The sequence below is a fragment of the Kryptolebias marmoratus genome, unplaced genomic scaffold (genome assembly GCF_001649575.2).
Source record: "Kryptolebias marmoratus isolate JLee-2015 unplaced genomic scaffold, ASM164957v2 Scaffold29, whole genome shotgun sequence".
In the NCBI taxonomy this organism is placed as follows: Eukaryota; Metazoa; Chordata; class Actinopteri; order Cyprinodontiformes; family Rivulidae; genus Kryptolebias; species Kryptolebias marmoratus.
In genome coordinates, this window is record NW_023665763.1 from 100,082 (window position 1) to 105,365 (window position 5,284).

General features: G+C 42.9%; 1 long non-coding RNA gene across 2 annotated transcripts in view; it reads left to right on the top strand.

The window, feature by feature from the left end:
• LOC112450038 overlaps positions 1–3,429 on the top strand; it is a 5,992-nt gene extending 2,563 nt beyond the window's left edge. The window contains exons 2-4 of one of the 2 annotated variants that reach the window (XR_003038601.2): positions 1,221–1,346; positions 1,675–1,763; positions 3,016–3,060. This is a non-coding gene — a long non-coding RNA (uncharacterized LOC112450038). Of the gene's footprint in view, positions 1–1,220; positions 1,347–1,674 lie in introns of both variants that reach the window. The other variant, XR_005232866.1, reaches the window with a different exon arrangement.
• Positions 3,430–5,284: the final 1,855 nt, after the last annotated feature.

Sequence of the window (5,284 nt, forward strand, 5' to 3'; positions counted from 1 at the left end):
CGTAGCCCAGCCGGTAACCAGACTTTAAGGAAGAGTCCAGCTGCCCTTCATGACGGGGTGAGGGGAGGAACGTAGACCAGCCGGTAACCAGACTTTAAGGAAGAGTCCAGCTGCCTTCATGACGGGGTGAGGGGAGGATCGTAGACCAGCCGGTAACCAGACTTTAAGGAAGAGTCCAGCTGCCTTCATGACGGGGTGAGGGGAGGAACGTAGACCAGCCAGTAAACAGACCTTAAGGAAGAGTCCAGCTGCCTTCATGACGGGGTGAGGGGAGGAACGTAGACCAGCCAGTAAACAGACTTTTACCTTACTGACTTGTTTAATGTGAAACATGTTGTAATTTAAAACTTTTTTAGTCTGAAATGCAATGCATTCTGAAACAATATTTAATTAGAAACGTTCCAACCTGTTTTAATATGAAATAATTTTTATTTTGAATTGTTTTATTCTAAAATGCATTTTAATCTCCAAACACGTTTTATTCTGACAGTTGTTATAATCTGAAAAGTGTTTTATTTTCTTATCTGAAACATCTGTAATGATCCCTGGTCCTGCATGTTTTCCTTGTTCCTCTGCTCCAACACACCTGGTCTGAATCAATGGGTGATTAACAGGTTTCTGCAGAACATGAAGAGGTGATTAAACCTCTGAATCAGGTGTGTTGGAGCAGGGAAACAAGGAAAACCTGCAGGATGGAGGTCCTGAGGACCAGGATTGCTTTCCCCTGCTCTTGAATGTGAGCTGCTTCTTTCATTAAACACTCAAAGCAAATGTGAACTTGTTTAGTTGCCTTTTAACCTGCTGGCTGAGGATCACCATGATCCCTTCCTGAGATAACGTGCACCTGCTGGATCACAGGACCCGGCACTGACTGTCAAGACCTTTTTTCAGGTTAAATAAAATCTGAATAATTATAACCTGTCCATAAAAAGTAGAATAAAAAATGACTAAATATTGTTTTTAATGTGTAAAATATCCTTTAAAACAAGGCTGGAGACCATTCAGGGTGTTTTTATTCCACCTAACCACAGCTTGCTTTTAGTTATTTTTTATTTTCTCTTAGCATCTGGAATTTTAATTCGGCTGAAGTCTTTTATTGTTCTTTTGCACTTTCTGAAAATGTTTTTTTGTAAAACACTGAGTTGTTCTGTTGCTTCCTCCCTCTCCCCCTCATCCTTCCTCTTTTCCTTCTCTTCTTCCTCCGTTCCTCTCCTCTGCAGAGAGGCTCGGGGAGCTCTTTCTGGATGTCGTCATGGGAACCGTGCTGTCTCTGTCTCCTGGCTTGCAGGCAGCTGCAGCTTGTGGTGAAGAAGCTGCTGGAGGCTTATGAGGACAACAAGATGTTGGTGCGTGCGTTTAGCTGTGATCGTATGTCCGAAGATAAGAAGTGGACTGAGCGGTAGCAGCAGGCCCAGCACAGAAACAGAACAATCCTGGCTCAGGGTGGTGGTTCAGGATGGTTCTGAGTTCTGCTGAGGCTCTAACATTAGTGTTCTGATCAAAGAAAATATTTCTTCATTTTGTTTTTGTCATCAAACTTAAAAATGAGTTTCAGTGGAATTATCTGTGACCAACACGTTCATCCATCCACTCATCACTTTCCCACCACGATACAAACTAAAGAACTTTTCTTTCAGTTGTTTCTTCCTCTTCATGTTCTGTTTTCTCCTCCAGGCCTCCACAGGTAATCTCCTTCACTTCCTGCGTCGTTGTCAAACTGAAGGAGCTTTCGTCCGTTCAGAGTACTGCAGAGAGGCTGGCAGGTCAGTGTTTAGGATCATTTATGTCCCTGTTAGCAGAACTTTTCTGTTAGTAGGACTCAGACTCTGAAGTTTGTCCCGTTCTTTAGGTTGCAGCTGAGTAGGGTTAGTGGAAGTCGGGTTCACGGCCTGGATATTAAACTCATAGGTATGTTTGTCTGAAGTGTGACACAAACTGTAGTGTTTGGGGGGTAAGAGGGGTAGGAGTTAGGGATCTGAAATGATGCACAGACACGCCTGCTGGGACTCACCCCGGCTGCCCTGCTTCTCACTGAGACCACCAGGCATCAAGGTGCTGAGTCTGGAAGTCCAGATCCTCTCAGCTCTCCTGCGCTGAGCCTTGGGCCGAGTGGGATTGTGCTGGAGAGCATGGTCAATAAGTGTTTCACGAAAGGAAGGTGTTTGTCTTTCTGATCTATACTGCATGAAATGGGTCAGGGTGGTATTCCTCGTTTCACCCACATATTCAGCTTGGCAGGTCTTACATCTGATTAGGTAGACACAGTTTTTAATTTTGGGGTGTCCAGATTGATGAATTTGGTAGACAGATTAAATTTGCTTTTAATCTAGGATAGTTGTTTGAAGAATTCACCCGGACCTTTGGCCCCCTAGTTCCTTTACCGGTTTAACCCGGGCGTGGACTTGAACGTCTTTTATGTCTTTGTTTCTCCTGTAGGCCGCGATAATTCTGTGCTCTTATAAGAGAGAGGTATCTGATTAACGTTATAGGTGAGCTGGAAGTGTTGAGAGGCCTGGACTCATCTTCTCAGGAATTAAATCTGCTAGCTGGGTGCAGATTTTGTGTAATCTGAGCAGTTGCTTGTGTCGGTATGTTTGGGGTGATGGCTGGTTTTGTAGAGCAGAGTGTGTGTCAGTGGGCTTGAAATAGACTTTAACATCTACTCTGTGTAGTGCTGAAATGTGGCCCTTTTATGTGGTGGTGTCCAGAAAGTCCACAGCTTTAATGCTGGCGGTAGATTTCAGTGTGATGGATGAAGTGCTGAAAATCCAGATGACATCCAGGTACCTGTCAAAGTAGATGGCTTTTTTAACACATTTCTTGAGTGCCATGAAGATGTTTGCATAGGCAGGAGCAAATTTCTTCCCCATCGCTGTGTCTTTGATCTGGAGGTAAAACTGGCTATTAAATTGAAAATCATTCCTCCTTCAATTAATTTCCAGCTCTTTTGCTGTCAGGATATGTATAGAATATATTTTCTAATAGAACTGATACCTTCTTCTATGTTGATGTTAGTCTATAGGCTGTTAATATCCATGGTGAAAAGAAACAAATCTTCAGGTAAGTCTGTTTTTTATCGTATTAATAAAGTCACAGGTATCTTTTATATAGCTATCACGTTGAATAGATAATAATCAATAAATTCAGGTTTTGCTGCAGCAGTCTCCCCGGAGGGATTTCCTGTGGCCCTGGGCTCAGTGTCTCCCTGCAGGTACATTTGTTGTTTATAATTAATCTTTTTTTTTCTTAGATAAGTTTTCAATCATTTCTGTCATTATGGGTATTGTTTCTCGGTATAGAGATTTATTTAATTTATTATAATAGGTTGTATCTGATAATTGTCTATTACCCTCCCACAGACATTGCTCCCTTTGTCAGCCGGTTTTATAAGGATATTTTGGTTATTAATTAGCTCTTTTAAAACTTGACTTTCTTGTAGTTTCAAGTTGTTTTTAGGTTTTTTAATTTTAAGCTTTTAAGATCCTGGCTGATGAGAGCGTTTACTTCTGATGGGAGGGCCCCTGTAGGTGGGCACCAGGCAGAATCTGGCATAAATGGTTTAATATTATTTTTGTTAGTCAGATCTTTAGAATAAATGGCCAATTTTGTCATCCTGTAGTAATTTTACAGGACGTGTCTGATCTGGAGTCTGGTTATTATTAATAATATTACTCCCATCCTGTGCAGGAATAAAAGTAAGACCGTTACTGTGCATAAATGATAACAAGTTACAGCCATGGTTATTAATAATACTACCACGGCCTTTCTTACAGAGCAGGCTCTCGGGGCTTTTGAATTGAAAGACTCATACCAGGATTGGAAGATGCGTGCAGCTGGGGCCTTGGTCCAGTGGATCTAGTCCCCCTGACAGAAAAAGCTTGTTGTGGTGCTGCAGCCTTGCCATATGGGCATTCAGATGTGTCAGGATGTTCTTTAAGTGGGAGGGAGGCAGAGAAGATTATGATGGATGATCGGCACATGAATGCACGAAGGGCAGCACCACCCCCTTCCAGAGCTGACACCTGTTGTTGAGCCCAATAACCTGTCTGGCCCGTGCAGCGGTCTGGAGCACGTGTCTGATGTGCTTCCATTTTGATTCCAGGAAGCTTTCAACCTTCAACTCAGGGTTAGTGATTTTTGGAAGTTTTCAAATGTTAGTCTCCCAAAATAACCTATTCACCCCTCATGGTGAGAGTCCAGTCTTTCAGCTTATTACGTTTTTTCTCGATTGTTTCCACACAAATACTGGTTGTTGAGGCACAATGACCACAACGTGTAATTCGTGCACCGACCCCCTGAACCAATTCTGTGAAACTACAAGCACACTTCCTTCCTTACACTGACGCTGCAGATCTAAAACACTACACACAATTTTCATGAAGGAGATCTCTTGTTTTCACAAGGAACTCTGTCATTCTAAGTTACCTGCCCTGCTGTGCCCACTGACTCATCCCACACGGGTTTACAACCAGCAACCAGCTGATGCTTCTCATGGCTGCTTGGTCAGGGGAAACATTGGTTGTGATGACTGTTCTGTTTGTCTGTAGACCACTGTAGGTGCAGCTTTGTGTTGGCTGGGAGGTACAGTTCACTGCTTTTATGGGACAAATCAAATATATTTGTGTTCTGAGTATAAAAACAATATTCTGTAGTCAGTGTGACTCTGAACAGAAAAAGGCCTGAGTCGTTCTGATGAACAGAGAAGAAGTGTTTTCCATCGAGAACAGCTGGTTCTTATGTTTATTCATATGATGCTTTGTGTGTCATTTGAAAACAAAATACACTGGTAAAGTTTAGTTCTACAGGTGAATTGAAAGGTTTTGCCCATTGTGTGTGTGTGTGTTTTGATTTGTGTGTAGACTTCTGAGAATATGAAGCATGCTTTCAGAAAATATGTGTAAACTGTAAATGTTTGTTGTGCTGAAGGTGCAGCGTTGGAGACAGGAGGCTGTGATTAACCCTGGGGATCAGGGATCTGGGTGCTGTCCTCCAGAGAATCCAGCTGCATCCTTCTCTGATGCAGAAGGAGAACCAGAGTGGAGGTGGAGGAGGAAACTGCAGCAGTGTCATCATCATCTAAGGTAAGATCCATGCTGATGACAGGAGCTATGTATGTGTATATCTATATGACAACACCCAAGGTGTAGGTTGTGCAAGGAGGCCCCTGAGACAGTCCAGCACATAACAGCAGGGTGCAAGATGCTGGCAGGGAAAGCATACATGGAACAACATAACCAAGTGGCTGGCATAGTGTACAGAAACATCTGTGCAGAATATGGACTGG